This window comes from Prorops nasuta, unplaced genomic scaffold, assembly GCF_024137725.1.
Source record: "Prorops nasuta isolate Cenicafe-Biocafe unplaced genomic scaffold, Cenicafe_Pnas_1.2 PNAS00061, whole genome shotgun sequence".
Classification (NCBI taxonomy): domain Eukaryota; kingdom Metazoa; phylum Arthropoda; class Insecta; order Hymenoptera; family Bethylidae; genus Prorops; species Prorops nasuta.
Genome location: NW_027116858.1, coordinates 145,001 through 166,911, shown reverse-complemented (window position 1 = coordinate 166,911; position 21,911 = coordinate 145,001). Strand labels below are relative to the sequence as shown.

General features: G+C 45.8%; 1 protein-coding gene across 7 annotated transcripts in view; it reads left to right on the top strand.

Annotated features, from left to right (window-relative positions):
- Positions 1–21,911, top strand: part of LOC136784595 (uncharacterized) — a 150,159-nt gene that overhangs the window by 106,352 nt on the left and 21,896 nt on the right. For 6 of the 7 annotated variants that reach the window (XM_066745357.1, XM_066745358.1, XM_066745352.1 and 3 more), the window contains one exon: positions 6,284–6,329. The exons of the other annotated variant lie outside the window; for it this stretch is intronic. The gene's annotated coding sequence lies outside the window, so the exon portion shown is untranslated. The remainder of the gene's footprint in view (positions 1–6,283; positions 6,330–21,911) is intronic. 7 annotated transcript variants of the gene reach the window in all.

The following is a 21,911-nucleotide window of genomic DNA, read 5'->3' as shown; positions in this document are numbered from 1 at the left end:
ACGTACAAAGCCAATCTGCGCGATCCCGTACTTTAATCAAAACTCGTCATAGTAACCGCTCGCGTGCACCGAATTAAGCTTCTCTCTCTCTCTCTCTCTCTATATATATATATATATATATATATATGTATACGTAGAAAAAGCTTCGCCTTCGTTCGATGGGGGCCACGGCTCTGACTATATACTCTCTGTATATATAGCCTATTCATTTCCCTCTCCCTCGCTCGGACGCATGCCACTGCAATATATATATATATATATATATATATGTATACCTACTTCTCCTTCCGGTTTTTTCGAGGCTGCAGCTCAGCCGAGTCCAGCGAGTGGCCGAAATTACCGTGTCGCATTTCGTTATGCAAACACTATTATTTGCTTATGCAAATTACGCTTTAGAGAGGTGGCACACCGAATTGCTACCATTATGAGCTCTCGCGATAATGCGCGATACTCTTATCCCAGCCCTCTTCGTCTTCTCGTTGCCTTATTTTTCGTACGTCGTTTTAAAGCCGGCACAAACACGGCTGGCCGTAAAAACTGCTCTGCTGCTGCCGTGCTTACTTTTTATCCTCGCTCGCGTTCGTTCGGTCGAGCCTTTTCCCGTCCTCGTGCACAACCACCGTGCACACACACCACACACAGCAGACGAACCCCCGCCGCGCTTGGTCGAACCTTTCAATCGAATCAGAATAGTCGGCTGTTTGCTCTTTCATGGAAAATTCGTAGATTAGCTTGGAATACCGCAGATTCCATGCGAATTCGCGTCTAATTTCCTGCCGCGCCTGCTGCCCGCCGCTCTCTCTCTCTCTCTCTCTCTGAATTTCGCACGATATTCACTTTAATGCAATTCGATTCGTTTATTTGCCCGGTTTAATTAACACCGATATATATATATATATATGTTGCTTTGACGGTACGCGTGTGTCGATGCCGTCTCTCAGCAGCCATTGCACTTATTCATGACGTTATGATTATTTATGAATCTGGCGCCCGTCGCGCACCGCTATAATGGATCAAAAACGATATCGGACTGGATTGGTCTCGCGAGCGACGAGCACCGGCGCCGACGCCGTGGTAGGATCAGGGGGGAGGAGGGGGGCGTAGGTGGGTCAACGCTTTCGCTGCTTTTCAAAGGGCCGTACGCCTCGCTCTCGCGTCCTTGCAAATTTAACATCGTTCGATCCTTATCGCATCCGTCTTGAAGCAGCGCCACACCAATAGACTTCCTTCTACGTCAGTGTGTGTGTGTGTGTGTGTGTGCATGCATGGCTCTTGATAGAAAAAAAAACTCGGCCACGTGACTCGTTGCTTTCCCTCTTGCGGAAGCTAAGGGGGTGAGAGGGTCAAGGAGAACCTCCCAACTATGCACGGACGATCGACTCCTCAATAATCCATCCCCGCGACACAGTAGGCTCTTTTCATTTTTTTTCTTCGATGTATCGTGGATACATTGTATATACAGCTTTTTTCTTTTTTCTATATATATATATATATATATGTATAGCGAAGCGTTCTTCGCTGATCCCAATGATTTCCGTGCGCAGAGAGCGCGGTAGGGGCGACTGCTCGCTAAAAAATTCAACCGCGAACGCTCGGAAAATATTCATCGCTGGGGAGAAATTCGACTTGTCGCGGTGACTGCTTTTCTCTGGCCTGGCCTGGCCTGTTTTTCGTTTCTCGGATTTTACACTGGCGGAGCCATTAAAAATCCTGTGCCAAGCCTCATAGTCGACTAATGAGCACTGTACTTCACGGTTGACATCGTTCAGTCGTGAAACGAGAAATGGGCGGACCGAGACAAAACGAGGACAACGATTTTCGACCGGGACGTATAGTACAGAGGGAGAGAGAGAGAGAGTCTACCAGGGACAGTAGGGGGGATGAAACACACAGAAGCGATCGAATTTTCACGCGGTTTTCCCCCGTTTTCAATTCCACCGGTAATTGCTGGAAGCTAGGGTAGAGTCGGGGGGCCGGGAAAAGAGGCAGCCGAGGGAGGGGGAGGGAATTAAAAAGGATAGGGAGCGAATAAACAATCGTCGGGAAAGATTCCGATTGGCTGAGATATATCCTAGCCTTTCCTCGCTCTCTCGCGCGCGAGTTCCTCCTCTCGTACGATTATCATGAGTAGGGAGAGAGGGAGAGAGAGAGAGAGAGAGCGTTACGTTACGTTTTCTGCTGCAATGCCCGTGGCTGCAGAAACGAAAAGTCGCTCAGTTGCCATTTCCATTAAAATTCAATCCTGCGAGATATCATGGACACGCTAATACCCCACTCTCTCTTCCTGGAAAATCGTTATCACCGGTTATAACGGTGGTTTGTGTGTGTAGCATCGCGATGATGAAAATCGCACCGCCACGCAGCAGCTTTGACAATACTGTCAGAGTTAAATCTTTCGCTTCAGCTTTTCCATCGCGTTACGCATTATATACTCTCTGTGACATTTTTTAAATCGGTCGAATTTGCTTTTGAAACTATACGAAAGTGTCTATAGAGCATCCTTGGAAAACTTGCTAACCTAGCTTTGCTACTGAGAAACTACCAAACTTTTGCTATCAAGTGTCCATTATTTCTCTCTCTCTCTCTCTCTCTCTCTCTCTCTCTCTCTCTCTCTCTCTCTCTGTACAGCTCCTTGACAACGCAAACACTCGTCCAAGTAAGATGAAATGATGCACCAGTCTCCTCCTCCCCCATCGAAGAATCTCTTAATTAAGGCACAAATATTCGTTTGACTGGCTGGCCAAATAAATGAAACTAGCAGTTTCAAATGCAAATATTTGCTTTAATTAATTAGATCCACCGGCAAGCTTGTGAACGAGCGGAGAGCATAGGCTCGTTCTTCCCCGACAATTTTTCGTCCTTTGGCTAACTCTCTCTCTCTCTCTCTCTCTCTCTCTCTCTCTCTCGCAAACTGCTACGTAAACATAGCCTAATGCAGTTTGATATACATATATAAATGTATACACATAGAGCGAAAGTCGTTGGGCAAAAGTGCAATTCTCCGGGTGCTTTCGCGATTATTAAATCAGACTTTTCGAAACGTACTCGTAGTACCCAGAGCATTAAGCGTTTTTCTTTGCCGCCAAACACACACTTTCTTCCTCCTGTGCCTGCCTGCCTGCCTGACTCTCCAAGAAAATTCTCTTTATGCACGCGCAAGTATAGCAATACTACTACTCCGTGGCAAGAAAGAAATAGCGCGCGTGTTGTTTCTAGCTTTAAATGCGAGTGCACTGAGAATCTTCTTTACAGGGGATGATATAAGGGTCAAGTAAACTCGCGCGCCACTACTCAGGAGAGAGACTTTTCACGTGTCAGCGTCTTCAGTTTGTCAGTCTCTCTCTCTCTCTCTCTCTCTCTCTCTCTCTCTCTCTCTCTCGTCACACACTGCAGAGTCACTCGATGGAAAAACTAGTCTACTCGAGAGAACGCTGCACTGGCACCACTACCCTCCCCCTCTCCTAATACAAAATCCCGTCATTGTTCGGCCTCTCGAACACGCCGCCGTCTCTCGCGAGAGAGGAAACCATTAGGACATGTATATATACATATATATGTATAGTTTCGTAAGGTGTACATGATACTATATAGGTATACATGGGGTGTATCAAGAGGAGTATAAAAAGAAAGAGCGGCTCGGTGTGTTATTGGGTCCCAAGTCTTATTCTTGTGGGTATATAATCTAAAATATAGAGTTGTAGGCCAAGCCACGGAAGAGGAAGAGAGAGAGAGAGAGAGGGAGAGACGTGAAAAGCATAAGATGGAGATTTAGCTCGGTCGGGCTCTCTCCTGATTTTTATTCTCCCTCCAAAGTTGTGCTAGACGTGCTCTAAAAAATCTCTCTCTCTCTCTCTCTCTCTCTCTCAGGGTGAAATCATTCGGATGCATTTTGCATGGAGCACGATCGTTGACGGGTTTGTCAATATTTCTCGCATCGAGCTACGAAAGTTTCCGCGAGATCGAAGGGAGGTATTTACATAAAGCAGGCCGTGACTGAGAGAGAGAGGGGTAAATGCTGCAGAGGAGAGGAGAGAGAGAGAGAGAGAGTGAAATTCGGTAAAAAAGAGTTAAGCTTGCCAGCAGAAAGCGCGGAGAGAGGAGAGGACTTTTATCATTTCTTTCTCGCTCTCTTCTTGAATCCCAGCGCAGCTCTATATACCACGCCCCCTTGCCCCCTATCCGGCTCAACTTTATCACTTTTCCCCCACTCGAAACTTTGTCCCCCCGTTTCCGTTAAACTCCTCTTACCACCATCGCCCCCTCCACTCTTTATCCCTCGACGAAAACCGTTCGTCACCTCGGCTCGTCACAAATTCCCCCCTCCCCCCTTCGATTCTTCCTCTTCTTAATTATTCAAACCCTTCAACTTTTTCTTCCTTCTTTTTCTCCCTTCATTTACGCTTCACCGATCTCTCCACTTTTTTTCTATACGAAATCGTGCAGCAGCACACAAACACACACACACACACACATATATATATATATATTTATAAGTACATCTCTATACCATACTTATTTCCCTTGGCACGCAGCTTGATAAGAGTTTATCATTTCCTTCTTTCTCGGTTCTTGTTGACTGTTTGCTTACTCTTTCCTACTTTTGTTGGAGTTGCTGGTGGTGGCGTTCCGCTTCTCTAAAGAGAGGTAGAGGAGGAGCGAAGCGCGCGTCGAGTCTCCAGAGCTCTCTGCTAGCGTGTGGACCAACGGCGACGACGGCCACGACGACGACGACGACGACGACGACGGCAGCAATCGATCGTTGGCGCGATGCCACCAATGTTTCTGCCTCTTCTTCATCTTCTCCCTCTCTCTCTCTCTCTCTCTCTCTCTCTCAAGTACGGTGCAGCAGCGCAACGGTGTACCCCCTCTCTCGAATTCCTTTCCCACGAGCTATGAATTTGCTTTCGATGATATTGTTCACCACCATCGACGATAACGATCTACCTCGGTCGGATGAGATGGCTCTCTCTCTCTCTCCGTACGCAGACAGACTGCACCCAACGTTATACACCGCGATGAGACTATACAGAGGCGATATCGCAACGGCCCGGATTGAATTTTAATGAAAATGGCAATTCTCTCTCTTTCTCTCTCTCTCTCTCTCCCTCTCGTATATATAGATAATACGCGTATAGCAAAGAAAAAGAATGTATCGCGAGGGCGTTCGTTCGTTATAGAAAGGTTGGCAATGGAGTATTTGGGTAATTTTGCGACGGTTCGTTGCGGTTGCTGCTGGTGAGGAAAGATCGAAAGGTCGCAATTGCGGCTAAGCGAGAAGAGCGTGTCTACGAGCCGAACGATCAAGACGATTTCCAGGTTAAGTAGGGTCTCTGGAAGAAAACGGGGTCGCTCGACTGAATCGGAGACTCGTCGCGCTGCTACGAATGTATAGTCCGACGAGGCGAACGGAGCGAGCCTTTACCAGGCATATCGTCTCGCAGTTGCAGCATACCCCCCATACATATGTATATATAGATATGTATAGCGGCGAGCAGGAGGATGCACTGGCTCTCAGCTTTTTTCTCCCCGACTCGATCGACCAATTAACCTGGCAACATAATAAACTTGGCTCCGTCGCCATTCCAGTCTCGCCTCTCCCATAGTCATTGACTGCGCCTGCACAAGGAGATGGTTAAAATATACATATATATATATATATATTTCCCACGTGCACGCGCGCCGAGTATATATAAGAGTATTTTCCTATACAGACTGCAGTATCTCATGTGTATATTAGTCTGTAGGAGAAAAATGTGGCGAAATAATTGGTTGTTGTGTGCACGCGGTGGAGAAAGCCTTAGATTCTCGTATATAGGAGAGACAATTGTGCAGCTTTGTCTCTTGCAAATGCAATATGAATTTATGCTAATCCTGGCCCGAGAAATGGCCAAATCCCTCCGACGCGCCGCTATTCTCGCCCCACTGGAAAACTGCAAAAAAGCATCCTCCTGCAGTTTACCTTTATTATTCTATATATATATATATATGATTATAGCCGTATATCATATCGATATACATCCGTTTGAACGCGAACAATCAAATATCGAGTGCTTGGCTAGCGGCATAATTCGGATGAAAGTAAATTAAAATTTGCCCGCTTTAAATACTCCCGCACTCGGCAGTATTAATCGTGTTGTAAGAGCGATTATACGAGCAATTGGTGAATAACGATTACCGCGAATTAATTGCCAGTTTGACTCTTGTAATTAATCGTATATGTTTTGTATTTATATATGTATATATATATATATATAAAGGATTTGTTTCTTGTTTGTTTTTACAGATCTGGGCGTGTGGTGGATAAAAAAGTGGACGAGTTCATTTACTCGGTAAGCAAGTTTTTTAACAAGTGTCGAGTTACACGCACACATGCGCGGGCGGGGAGGGCTTTGGCAGCTGCATCGGCATTAGCTCGCTCGCTAGCGAAGGGATTAAAATTTCTTTGCTCTGGTATATTATTTTCGATTAGTGTAGGAACGGGGGCAGGTATGCAGGGTGCACCAAGAGGCAAGAAGGAGACATAACACGGGGGATAAGGCGATGGCGATGGCAGTGAGAGCGCGCGCGCGCGCGCGTGCGAGCCGAGAAGCGAGTTAATCAAATTGAATCGCGCTACGTTAGCCTCGGCTTTGCATCGTTTTATGCGTGGCAGGAATAAGCGCTCGGCGACCTGCGACCAGCGCATCTATATTCCATGTTTGCTTACTCCATGCAGATATCCAGTTAATATGTAAAACCCTGCACGTCGCTTGGCAAATAGCCTTCCGCCCTTTTCTTTATTTCAACCCATTTTATTCGTAAATTCTCTTTTCATAGCTCTGAATCACCCACTAACAAAAAGACCTGACAAAGTCGAAAAAACTCTTTCTCCCTGTTTGTCCGTGTGCGAGGCCGCGAGAGAGCTATGAAAAGGAGCATTTTCCTACAAAGGATTTTACTTTTTGAAAGTCAAATTGAAAGGTCGAATTAAGAGAGGTGTTTCTGCAAAATATTTTATTCCACGCTTCTCTCTCTCTCTCTCTCTCTCCTCGAGTAACTCTTAATGGGATCTCGAGGAAAGATTAGACACACACGCAGACACGTATCACCGAGAGCGAGTTACTCGCGATACGTATACGCACACACAGTACAGCCAGTCCTCCTCTCCTTCCCAATCCAACGCGACGCGTCGTCCCATGCAATCCGTGCCACGTATATAAAACTTGATACCGTTCCTATGGGAAATTTTCTCCCGAGATGCTTTTCCAGCACACGCACGCAAAAAGGTTGTATGCAAATGGAAGAGGAAGAAGGCGGCGTCGGCGGCGGCGGCGGCGGCGGCGGCGGTGGCGGCGGCTTTTGTGTGGAATGGACGCGGTTAAGGGTACGTCAGGAATGGGAGGATAAAATATTTCTACGATTCGTGGTATTCCGAAATGAGGAATGGCCTTAAGACCATGTCAAATACCGCCAGTGAAATTTTCTTAACCCTCCCCTCCCTTCGAAGAGCCAGGGTAAACTCGCGCGCTTCTTTCTTTAATGCCTCCCTCTTACGTCTTCCTCCCACCTACCTATATACAGCCGCATACACACGCTATATACAGAGAGAACCGCTTCCGCCGCATCGTCGCGCGCGTGTGCATGGCAAAAACAAATTACCACGATCATTTCGGTGTCGCGCTCGCTCGCTTTCGAAAATGGTAGGAAAAAAATGGAGAAGAAAATCCGTGGAAAGGGCGTCGGAGGCACGCCCGGAACTCATCTCCTGCGGGATCCTACAGCTCGCGATCCAATGATGAAATATTCATATATATATATATATATACTGGCAATGGGAGAATATCGGGATTCCGGGACTGACGCTGACCAACGGGATTCTCGCCCGTGAAACGAGAAGCACGACCTCCTCTACCTCCCCTCGCCTGCCCCCATGCACCATTTATCCCGATCCCCCTGGTAAACCGCTCGATATTATGCGCGCGCGCGTATGTGGAACGCATTTTAGGCAAAACGCCATGGGGGGGGGGGGGGGGGGGGGGGGGGGGAGAGAATCCATCATCTATATAGAGTATATATATGTGTATACAATATTATCCGCCGCGCGGTATAAGCTGCGATTAATTTTATTTCGTGGATTTTGCCGGCTGAGAATTATAATGAATCGCTCGGCTAGAATTCTCCTTTCGCATATGCGGAAAAGCTTTCGCGCGCTGCTTCCACTGCACTTTACTCCCCTCCCCCTTACCTAACCTTTATCAAGCTTTAGTTTCTTCATGCCGCGCACCAATGTTGCTATATAGAGCGAAGAAAGCAGCACTTTCGCTGCAGAGATCTAGCTGAATATAACAATGAAGAATACAACTTTTGACCACGCTGCGCAACAAAGGACAGTCGCCGCTACGTGGAAATAATATTAAGAGACAACTATGAGAGTCCCGTCAGCGCGCGCGCACACACACACACACACACAGAGAAAGCACGTTCCTCCACTCTTTTCTATATACACGTGCTTCTGCCGCGCGCAGCAACGGATAATATTTAGCTGATTTCTCCCCAAGTTCATTCTCTTCTTTGGCGTAAATGTTTTGTACTGCAGAGCTTTCATAACCAATTTAGAGAAATTCTCGCTCGCTTTGAGAGCCACTGGCGTGGAATATCAACGTTATCACAGTTTTAATTAGAATATTGAAATACTCTCTCTCTCTCTCTCTCTCCGGGCTAATATACTCGTACTCCTCGCACTGCATCTCCTTCCCGGCCCGCGCACTTTGTCGAACACGCGGGGCACGCGGGGCTAAAGAAATCTTTTGCCTCTCTGGCATTATTATTGTTCCGTTGAAATGACAATTATTATTATCGGAGCTTGTGATATAATTTGTAACGCAGAGCATCTAGCGCCTACCGTATACGCATGCATATATATATATATATATATATGCGTCAGCTCATTACGCGATTCGTCCAAACACTGCCATTTTGTGTGCCCTAATGTGGGCCCAGTAATCGATGCTCGAACGCGCTTTTAAGCGCGGCCCGCGCGCGCCCTACCCATGTCGACATTTTATAATAAAATCCTCGCGTTTATCCGAGAAATTACGTAAATGTTTCAACAAATACATCGGTGCAGTGCTGCTGGAGCACGCACACAGTACTTTTTCCATTTTGGCTTAATTGACTATCAAATAACCGAATGACGTTTCGTTTGTATATATATCCGCGCGCGCGGTTTGTCAAGAACAGGCACTCACCCCCTCCCCCCAAACCACGTTCACTCGTTAATATCGATTCGACGTTTATTTTCAAGAAAATTAAGAGCAATATATTGTATTTTATTAATTTGCGCATTTTGTGATTTTGCGGGAAATTGCGCTCGAACGAGCTTTTGCTTCGCGCAGCACCACGAAACATTAATGAGTCGATAATATTTCCTCTGCTCGTTACCGTCGATGATTCGCAAAATTAATGCTTCGCGGATACGCGATTAAATAGTTGGAAAATTTCCGAGTTGCGCGTACCGGCGCGCGGTGCGGCGCGGCAAGGCTGCAAAGAAAGAAAGAAAACAAAAGAACTGGGGCGTTGTATAATTAACGCGAAAATATAGGATATTGATGAAGGTGCACGGTATACACGTTGCGGTGCGCGCGGAGGGTAAAATTTTTGGCATCGAGATCAAGATGCTTATAATTATCGGTATATGCGGGGAATGATCTTCCGATTATCGGGATTACGGGGGCCTGCAGATGACCCAGAAATAGTTTCGGCCTTTGGCCAACAACTGGCGAGCGTATACCTTCTGCGCATGTCTCGCTGCCCACTTATTATATCTGTACCTGTATAGCGTATGTATGTACATACGTGTGGCCGGGCTACCGATAAAGCGCGCGCGCGCGGCGCACCGTCCGCGAATTTAAGCCGAACGCGCGCGTAACGCCCGTGGCCCCTATACCGGGTAGAGCAGCCCCCCACCACTTTGAGAATCGTCCACCGGCTGTTGGGCCAGCCAGCGCGTCCAACCTCGCACGCGCGCGCGCGCGCGCGCACTATCCTGCTTTTTCAAACGTTCCAGCAGCATAAGAGAGACGAAAAAATGACAAATTCTTTCTGGAGGATATATCCTTCCGATCGACCGAAACCGCGGATGAGACCTCCTCCTTAATAAACATGCGCATACACACGTCATACGTACGCGCTCTTTATACTCGACTGGAAGCTGCAGCACGCGTACGCAAACATTTCTTTCGACCTAATAGAAATTTCTCACATCCCGATGAGGAGCAAACGGAAGATTATCTCTCGGCACAGTAAGAATATTTTTTTTTATCGTCCGCTGCACCCCGATAAAAAGCAAGCAAGCACCGCGCTGCTTGGCTTATTCCATCTCCCCCCCCCCCCCCCCCCCGTGTCTTTTGCTTCCTACGCTTGGCAAAACAATTACAACAGGTACGTTGAAGCTCTCCTACGAATTTAAATGCAAATTACCACTAGCAGCGAGTGTCTTAAGTGGGAATAGCAGAGAGTTTCTTCGGGCTTTGATTAGATTCTGCCATTTCCCCCTTTTTCCCTGCAGCTCTAACAAAAGTCCCCCCTTATTAGTCAGGAATCTTGTAGTAGACAATGGTAAACATTTGCCCAAACAAGATAAACAAAAACAAACCAATCGAATCTCGACACGAATCCCATTATTAAACCATAATTTGGCCAATGTTTCGTGTAATCACGAGAATGTTTCAATTGGTAATTGGTCGTTGTATCTACGTTTCTATATAGATATAGTCGACTGTGATTTTTATTCGCGAGCGGTAGCGAGGTACAAAGCTCTGCCACAATGCAATGCTTTCTATACGAGAAGAGTCGATGCGCCGATGCTGTGGGAAAAGCATCGCAACGACATAAGGAAAGCTTGAATTACGGTCACTGCATCGTTGTGTACGCGTATCGTGCTATTAAAACTCTTTGGAGGATAGTATGTACTACTACACAGGGGGAAAGGTATGGAACATCGAAAGGAGGAAGCGGCAGGGTCCCGACGTCGATAGGTATATCTATAGGAATCGGTCCGCGTGTCTATAAAACTCTGTGAAACAGCTTTTATTAAGCCTAGTCGGGACCCGGGTCTTTCTTTCCTCTTTAACCCCCTCCCTTTCTTCTCTTCACCTCGTCTCCCTATACAGCTACTACGTACATACGCGTATATGTCACAGACTATACACCGGGCAGCCGCAGGCCGCAGGTTCCCTTTGTCTCTCGCGCTATCCCACCGCACGCGCGCGCGCGTTTCACGAATAATTCTTTTAGCGAATACATCCAAAGAATTTCCACTCTGCAGCGAGACTAATCTGTTTGCTCTAGCCCTTTGACGACCCTGCGTACGCGTGCGTGCGCGCGCGCGCGCGCGCGGACACACACACACGGTGCCAAATATATTAATGCAGCTATATAGACAACGAGAGAAAATAGCGTATGCTATCCTACATTGAATTTAATTAATATATGCAGAGCCGGAGAGAGTGTCTTGTCATTTTTGGACATTCAAGAGGTCACCTTGTCACTCGACGAGAGTCAAGTTTATTATTGTGCTCTGCAGTTTTCTTTACCTTTCGGGAAGCAACCGTTTCGCAGAAAACTATTAAATCCAGCTGCTCTAACCAAAGAAGCTCGACAATATTTTCGTATACACAATAAAATTCTGAAAAGTCTCTGCTGCGTGTATAGCTCCTCCCCCTTCTTAGAACTATAGGATCATGCAAGGACAAGATGAGTTTGAGTTAATTAACAAGATTCTTGGATTTTCCTTAGGATGGAAAACATTTTGTTCGGATGATTGCTATTATCGACGAAGCAACGATTGAATTTACATTTTTCCACACTTTTCTCTCTCTCTCTCTCTCTCTCTCTCTCTCTCGCAAATTGGTGCGACTGGACGCGCGCGCGAGCAGTGTGTTTTTTATTCCGCAATTGTATAGGAACGGTTAAGCGACCGTGCAAGCATGTTGTTGCTTCTTAGTGTGGAAATTAGGAGTGTGGGAGGGAGGCAAAGGCGAGGAAATGAGGAAACGATGGTATTTGTCGATCGATATCGAACGAAAGGTGCATGCATGCATGGATATAGAGATGCAGTCGATGCAGGCAGGCAGGCGCGTGTGCAAAAATGAGCGTTTCGTATGCCGAGGAGTGTGTACTTGTGCAAATGCGATCAACGCTCAACGCTCCCACGTGAGATATCTTACGCTTCGTCGCTATCTCCCTCCCTTATCAAAAATGTAATTCTACCTCCTTTCGGAGAACCTCTCTCTCTCTCTCTCTCTCTCTCTTACAGTCGCCGCGCGACTCGTGTCAACCATGCACCCACATGTACCACACAACCAAATTCCCCATGCACAATAATCTCATTTTCATTCACAAGAAATTATCCAGAAATCTTGGGAAAAAACAGACATGTATGTATATATATATATATATAATGAGAGAGAGAGAGAGAGAGAGAGAGAGAGAGAGAGAGTTTGAGATGCTGGCGGAAAGTTTCTCTTGAATTCGGTCGAGCTTCTTGAAATTTGAACAAGGGGAATGATTAATTATTCAAAAGGTTGGCAAATTATGAATAGAGTGAGAGAGAGAGAGAGAGAGAGAGAGGGGGTAAGGGGTGGAAAGGGGAATGGTTAATGGGAGGGAATGTAGCGTTCACGGTATAGGATCAAGTTTGTTTGACGGGATCTTTGATGGAATTCATCTATGCCGGCCTGGGAATTATTTGATATGTAAGTAAAGTGGTATACTTTATGGTACTAAGGACGCGGTTATGAGGTGGTACTTAAAGCACTTTACATGCCCGTGTAATATCGTTTAAAAGCGTCGACCATTAGCCGCTATGCCGACGACGGTGCGGCGCGGCTGCGACGACGCTGTACGCTCTGCGAGGAGGACGAGGACTAATGGGGGGGGGGGGAGAGCTTGAAACTTTTTCTCCACCGTGGTGCTCTTCGGCCGCTTTACCATTTTCCCCCTAATAATAATAACAATAATGATTAAAGGAATACCACAGTATAATAATAATAATAAGGAGGAGGTGGAGGAGGAAGGTCGCGAAGCCACGAAAAATCGTCGATATATTCATGCATCCCCTCGGGCAGCAGAGCGACTACTCTTCGACAGCAGCACTCGAGTCCATTACTCGCTAATAAATTTTTCAGCAAGGCAGGGGCCGCTTTATCCCAGAAATACCGAATAAAGGCAACAAACGCTAAAGCGCCGGAAAGCAGCGAAAAGCAATTTATTAATAAGTCGAAGCCCTCTCGAAAAGTATGCACTGATATAAAGTCGTATAATACGGGAAGAAAAGGAGCAATTTAACGGTATAAGGGGGGCGCGCGCTTGCGCCATGTATAGAAACAAATTTGATTCGCCAATTGGAAACATCTTACTATATTGGACTCTATTAATGCCATTACACGCTTCCATTAATTCCCACCAATAAATACACGTATATATACCGCGCTGGAATTTTAATCCTATCATTCTCCATCTCTGGCTTTATCGGAGGATCTCGACAGAATGTTAAACGATCGTTTGGCCATGAAGAGTCCGAGGGAATTCAAGGTTTTACTGTATACGTCCATCTATTAGGGCCGGACGCCGCGCGCGACTATATATATATATATATATATATATGTATGCAGGAAAGTGCATTTGCGCGCGATCTAGGAGCCGGGCCGCTTGTAACTACAAGCTTTATCTGCCCGTTTATTAGTGAAACCGATCGGTACCGTTAGACCAATCCTTATCCTCTACCAAGGCAAAACACATACGTGTACCATACATACACACGGAGCAAGCGTAACGGACCAGTTTCCTCCTTTAACGGTCCAACCCCCCTTCAGCTCTCTCTCTCTCTCTCTCTCTCTCTACATTAATTCCTAAAATCAACTACCTACCCTCTATAGCTTCGCCGAGAGAGAGGGAGAGAGAGAGACTCGGGCTGGGCTAGCTCCTTTCAGCCAGCCTGCAAGAAAATGCTAAAATCCTCCCCCCCCCTTCCCCTCCCTTCTCTTTCCACCCTTTCCATAATAATATATGTATAAAATATTAGAATAACGTTAGCCGCGAGTTGCCAGCTTTCCAAAATTCATAATACTCCCGTTTCTTCCTTGAAAATTCCTTTCTACCCAGCTGGATGATGACAACGAGAAGGTTACGTTCCTCTTTTGCATGAAAATTTATGTTGAATATTCCGGAGAACTCCGTGTGTGTGCATCAGTATATATACAGTACACTACTCGTGTATATATATATGTTGGAGTATACGGTATAGGTTACTGCGTTAATTAGCGGGAAGAAGGTGAACCTGCTAAACGACGTTAAGGGCGCGTTAAAAGTGCGAAGGTCGCGCACAGCTACAGCCGGATGAGTGGGGAGGGGGGGGGGGGAGGGGAGGACAATCATTAATTCTTCACGGAATCATTAGCCTTAATCAACAAGCCGAACGAATCATCGCGTTAAGGCGCAAAGATCTCATCGCTCCTCTCCTCTCGTCCCACCTTATACCACTACATTCCCTCCCCCCCCCCCCCCCCCATTCTATTTTATTTCTTTTAATGACTCGTAAAACCAGACTGTAATAGTTTCCCTTCGTGGAAGTCTCGTGAATTTCAGGATAAAATGTAGAATTAATTGTTGAAATTAGCATAAAGTGACATGGTCCCGTGGTTACGCGCCACCCAATTCTCCTGAAAAGAGAGAGGAGAGAGAGAGAGAGAAGAAAAACCCTAGGGAATTTATCTAGTCGTAAAGTTGCTCTTTTGTCGAATCAACGCGCATGCAATTTCCAATTATTTTGCGGCGATCGACGATCGGTATGGTGCGCACACTATATATATATATATATATACATATAGTGAAAGTGGGAAAGTATCCCACGCAACTGGTTTGTAACAAGTGCGATGGATTTTACGGTTGATGGTTATAAGCTGGGAAGAGAAGGAGGGAAGAAGGGACAAAGTGGCAGATGAATATTGAGGGATAGAGAGCGAGCGAGGCGAGTAATTTTTTCCTAAAGCCATAAATAACGTAGATAATCAGTCCTGACCCTAAAATATCGAGACTCGGTTTGTGCGTGCATACATGGGCTTTAACGTCCGTCCGTCCAAGAAGCGAGCAGAAGCAAGGAAAGTTTCCGCGAAGAATTTAGCCGCAGCTTACGACATTCTTGACCCAGCAGCCATTCCGCGTTCCATCCTCTCTCTCTCTCTCTCTCTCTCTCGTCGGTATGTAACGCAGCCTCATCGATATAGTCTATAGCCTTCATTAAAGAAAAGTTTACGCGTACGAGAGTGGCAGCTTTTATATATATTTCAACTTTGTTACTTATACAGACTCGGCGCGGCCGTAGGATCTATTTGGAAGGAAAGAGAAGGAAGAAAAAAGAGGGAGAGAAAGCCGCGCCGCGCAGGCCGCTCCAAGCAACCACCGAGAAAAGTAATTAAATTTTAACGCACCTCTAATTCACGGAAATCCCCCCAAGATTCGACTTTCATTCCCATGCACGCAACGCAAACACACACACACATATACCTATATGCTAATCTCCGAGGACGCGCGTATCATATATACTTTGGCAGAGGCCAAGCAAGCGCTGCAGAGCCGAGCTGTTGCACGGAACCTTGAAAAATTTGCCTCTCTTCTCTCTCTCTCTCTCTCTCTCTCTCTCTCTCTCTCTCTCTCCGAATCACCGTGACAGCGTGTCTCCCCACTCAGTTCTATCTAGTATATACATACCGTGCAATTGTTGCAATACGAAAGCGATGATTTCGCGAGTACGATAACCCCCCTTCCTCCTATACCGACGGCCGTACGGGACTCTTGCAACGACATCTCCCGCGCTAAACTTGTCCCGTACTTGAGCTCCTCTCGATTTTCTTTTATCAGCGAGCAACGTCCATCAACGGTGTTACACGCTGCAGAGATTTGCAAGACTGTGCAGCTCGATCCTCTTGCCTGGCTGCGCACGACTTTTCGCCAATTTATACTCTTGCGCGATGTACAGTCGACTATATAGCTCCGGGTCCTGCTACTCTTTTCTTCAATTTCCTTGTATACTTTACCTATTACTTGATAAGGTAAAGCGAGTTTTATTATCCGACTGTACGATAAAAATACTGTAAGAAACCGCGTCTAGTTTTGCTTTTATATCCGCTAGGCAAAAAACGGCTTATTTTCAACCTCCTTTAATTATTCTATTTAGCTTCTCTGGAATCAAATATTTTTGCAAACACTATACGAAGAAATTCAATTGGAGAAAATTTTGTGATTTGTAAATTTCCAAAAGCCAATTCTTTCTTTGAATTATTAAAGCGATTTAAGCACACCACCGCAACCATAACCTATCAGTTATTGCGCCAAACGTCAAAGTACACTACACTGTACACGAAACGTGTTTTGTGGGGTAGTATAAGCGCAACTGATATGTTTAGGTACACATCGGTGTATGGTGTGCCTTGGCGCGCATCTCCGCTTTGTATATATATATATATATTAGGGTGGTCGTTAAAAAAAAAATTTTTTGACGGATCCTTAAAAAACACTAGTATTTGATGAGAAATTAGAGTGGTTGAAACCTGTGGCCTGACAAATGATGGAAACACGTGCCTCATTGCGATCAAATATAATTTTCGAAGAATTTTACAGTTTTCCGCTGATAACTCATTAAATATTCGATTCTATGAAAAGATGCATATAACCTTTTCTCTGCAGAATTAAATTCTACATAATAAAGGTTCTATACATTTTTCTTCTAGAATGCATACTAATGGAGATATTGCTGAAAAATCGATCCTCTTTTTCGTTTATACACATGCATTATATTGACATATGCTCATATGAGTAGTTATTCTTATTTCGCTGTAGTTACACATTTTATTTCTATTAATTTAATAAAATATGTTAATTATACGGTAAACTAAAAATAATTATTCATATAAACATATCAATATAATGTGTATAAACGAACAAGAGGATCGATTTTTCAGAAATATCTCGATTAGTATGCATTCTAGAAGAAAAATGTATAGAACCTTTATTATGTAGAATTTAATTCTGCAGAGAAAAGGTTATATGCATCTTTTCATAGAATCGAATATTTAATGAGTTATCAGCGAAAAACTGTAAAATTCTTCGAAATTTATATTTTTGATCGCAATGAGGCACGTGTTTCCATCATTTGTGTCAGGCGACAGATTTCAACCACTGTAGTTTCTCATCAAATACTAGTGGTTTTTGGGAATCAGTCAAAAACATTCTTTTTAACGACCAGCCTAATATATATATATATATATATAATGCACGAATGCGCTTGGATCGCTCGCGCGAGAAAGGACTATGAGAGTGTGGTAGCCGCCTAGTAGCGGATTCTAAGCGAATAAGCAAGCGCTGCTGCCGCTGCATCTATAACCATGTATATATGCATAGAGCATAAGTCGCGGTACCTCGCGATTTTTCGGCAATTTACGGAAAACGGCGAGTGTATCGGTCTGGTTTTCGGGCAAAAATTCATGATAAATTATTGGATGTGCCGTAAGCGATTTATCGGAAACATTTTGAGCGCTCGGTCGGCAGTCGAGTGCTCTCTTACGAGCGCGCGCACAGGCAGAGATGAAATTTCGTCCAAGCTGTGCGATGCGCTGGCCTCAGCTCCAGCCTCCAGGCAGGAGAATTGCCGATTCCCCGCGCACACACAACCGCTATATATATACAGGTGTTACGAGGCAGATGTGTGTTTCGGGCTTTCTCGTGGCACGAGACAACACTATCCGATAGTATTATCGATAGTGTTGTTATAATGTGAGCTATTCGCTGCTCCTGACAGGCGAATAAAGCCGAAGCAGCTCTCTCTCTCTCTCTCTCTATCGATTTGGGCGCTGCATTAGGCTCGGCGAACACCGCGCGGTAGCCAACGGCCAGGCAGGCAGTGCAGGTGTGGTTGGTCTGCCGCTCCTCCGCATGCGGCAAGTGTAGCTATTTGCACATGCACCGGCAAGTGGTCGTCCATCCTTGGCCAGAGCGAGCAATTTTCTCTTTGACAGTGAGTGCTCCTCGTCTATTTGGCAGCTATAAGTACTCCAACGAGATCGATACACCAAATAGTTGCGTACCTTGCCAACTCTTTCTCTGCAGAATTGATGTCACGATCGATCCCCCCCCCCACCTACCGAGAGAAATTTTTTATCAACCACGCTACTACGACTCTCTGTCTGTACATTATATATACGCGTAACCTATACCGTACCATCTCGATAATACACACCAATCAACGGTATATCTATTATGGATTTTTTTTTCTTCGCGAGAGAATAAAAAAAAAAGTTCTCCCCTCTGTACATGTATACAGCACACCTGTTATACAGGGCGATAGAGTAAAGTACATCGATCGTATTATTTGGTACGAAACGATAGGACAGTATAGGATAAAATTACGAATGGGATACAGCTATATGTATATATTCATATGTATAAAGGAAATATCATTGCGTATTAGGAAAGCAAGTACCACAAGAGTCTCGCTGTCGATATTACAATGGCCAACTATTTGTGGCTTCTGCACACTCTCTCCTCCCTCACTCGCTCTCGCTGCAACGAGAACGGGACTAAACCACGCTGGACGATATCGTTTTCATAATGATAATAATATCGCCGCCCGGAATTCAGGACGACACCACAGCGTGCTGCTGCTGCTAGTGCTAGTGCTGTTTCAACGTACCAGAGATCCTTTAAAACGGATTCGCCATGAAATTTCATTTGCCAAATGCTACAAGCGACCCCTTTACCGTATCCAGAGAGAGAGAGAGAGAGAGAGAGAGAGAGAGAAAGAGGATACCACGACCAAGCAGCATTTTAATTAAAAAGAGCCACGATTCTTCAGTCGAATCCGATAATATTGAAAACTTTCCAACTTCCCCCCCCCCCCCCCCCCCCCCCTCTCTATAGCTTTCCTTAATTTCTAACAAGCCGGCAATCCCAATGACGACGATGCTACACCGTTTTCCCCACTACCACTTTCATACATGAAATCCTAATTGAGAAGAAAGGATTTCTCTCTCTCTCTCTCTCTCTCTCTATATATATATGTATATAGCGAGTGAAGGGAAGTCGCTGGGCGAACAGCAGTAGCGCAATTAAGACATTTTTCCCCAGGGGAAAAAAAAGATGCAAATTTCTCTAATAATTCACAGTCCTAGCCAAGCACAACTTCTGAGAGAATTCAAATTTCCTCCTATATATATATATATATTTATGTATATAGCAATTGGCTCTCGAATCGCTTATTCAATCTCGCTTTTCGAGCTTATCAGAAATCTCTCCATATTCAATCTGTTTATATGTACATGTACATGTATATACACACTATAGATTGGGGTATCGAGAGTTTCGCGTGAAAATAGATTCGAGTGGTATGGGACAATAAACGGTACACTCGCGTGTTTCGATACATTCGAAGCAGTTGAAAACTTGCAAAGCGTCCACCACACACGCCATACACACATATAGGTTTTGAATCGAGCGATAAAAACTTTGGCTGAGTTTTTCCATCGAACCGGACTAACAAGCTGACGAGGCCGTGCTAGACGGCGAATTTCATTTGGCAATTGGAGATGGTGCGAGCTTAAATGGGAATTCTTCATTAGAGGTGAGAGAGAGAGAGAGAGAGAGAGAGAGAGTGGAGGGTGGGGGACGGATTGGAAAAACGAGCGGAGCAGAGAAGAAGGAAAAATTGGCGGTGAGAAAGCCAATGCCTAGACGTGAAATCATTAAAAACGTGAGAGGGGGGAGTGATGGCTTATCTCGATCCAGCGAGCAACGCTTTTAAAGTTAATTTGATAATCCAATCCGGTTCGGTCAGCCATACTCTCTCGAAGCTTTCGCAGTTAGTTAATTATTTCCAGTGGTCGGTCAGTCGAACGCAATATTTCTCCACTTGTATACATGTATCTATATCTCTCCACCGTCGTCTACTAGTACACACACACACACACACACACGCACAGCGTACATACTTATCGTTCCTTTCCGGATGGCTCTCGTCCTGTCGCGAACGCGTTGCATTACCCTGGCTTATTTAGCGCGAGACTCTCGGCCACTGTATATATATATATATATGCACTCTCTGTACCGTTTTAACACCTTCTCTTCTCTGCCACGCACGCGCACTTTTATTTTTCTCCCATGCTTTAACGTCTACGAGTTCATCCCCTTTCTTTTCTGCTTTATACACATGCACACACGCGTATGTATTGTCCCGTGCTTTTTTCTCGACAACGTTTCTCGCTTTATTTCGCTCTCTGGTCCTCGAACGCGCAGCGCGCGCGCGCGCGCGACACACACACTCGCACCATGCACTTCTCCCTCATCCCCCCTACTTGTACGTGTGTAGCAGCAGGACTGTCATAGGGAGGAGGTAGCTGGGGTATACGTGTCGCTAATGCGTCCCGAGAGGCGTCGTGGCCGTAAAAGCGGATAATCCTTTGTGAAAGTGAATGCTCCCTGGCTTTTTTACCGCAATGCCATCTTCGCGTCGCGGATGCGAGGGCGCGTTCGCGCACTCGACGGATTTTCCGCGGCAAAACTATAGTTTTCCTGATGCTCGCCGCACGTTGCACCGCACGATGAAAAGGACCTCGTCGTATCGTTCGCCGCTCGCGTGAGAATTTTCAAGAATCCAGAGTGGAATACGTATCGGCACGCTGCGCGCCACATTTCCCTGATAATTATATAAACTGCCCCGGCCGCGCGTATACCTAGCTCTATTTTACCTCGTCTCGCCTCCTCCCCCCGTTCTTTCACTTTACTCGTAGAATATATCTCGACGCTGTGCGTACGACGCGCGTCCGCAAGTGCGTAATTCGACCCTTCCGTCTTCGAGCCGAGCTGCGACAGAGGTAAGGGCCGAGAGATAAAAGCGCCGCGCGGATATTGACCATCAGGATCTCCGTATGGGACGAACGGATCGACGAAAGCTCGCGATTCTTCAAGATTAATCGTATATGTTTAATATATAGAGTTTATCGGGGGAAAACGTACAGCAGAGAGCTTTCGCTTGATTTCACAAAATACGCAATGCTCCAGTTTATTGGTGAAATAAACTCATCGCTATATGTACATGCACGTACAACCTCCAAATCCTTCTGCATTTTAGCCAGATTTCATGGGAATATAATGCTCAATATTATTGGAGATATAATCAATGAAAACCCGTAAGAGAGCGTGCCATATAGATGAAAGTTGGTTTTCGCTCTGCATGGGAGGAAATGCACGTACGTTTGCAGGCAATCGGATGCTTCGCCGGTGCGGTGCGGCGCGGTGAAGAATCGCGTAGTGGCCGCGCGCGGTGCATCGCTATACGTATATATACAGAGCGATAATTTCCATGGACGGAATGCGGAGGGATCGCCGCGCGATAATCGCGCGGTAACGGGAAAGGAGAGAGGAGGAGGGCTCGCGAGACTGCTCTGCGCTGCAGTTCCGCGGGATAATTGCATGGCCAATGTATGCATGCATGCACGTCGAGAGTGCAGTAGCGGTAAAAGTTTGCTCGAAAAATCCACTCTTCTCCTATATATACTCCACACTCTATTCTCTTCTTTGATTCCGCGTGATTCGACTCGCCGTCCTATCCCCCTCCCTCCTACATCATCGTTACTCGCTCGCGTGTGTGTCCCGCACGCCGAGCCATGCATCCGCTGGCAAATATTAGTTTTACCATGCAACCTATTATGTTCGATCCCCGGCGAATCGAGTCTTTTTCTTCTTTTTTTTTTTTGTTGCTTTACAGGCGCGAGGAAAATTTCAAGCCCCCGCAGCGGAAGCTGCGTGAGATGTCAGTTCCGGTGGTGGCGCAGTCCCCGCAGGATAAGGAGAGTTCTTGTGCCGCGATTCGAAGCAGCAATGCA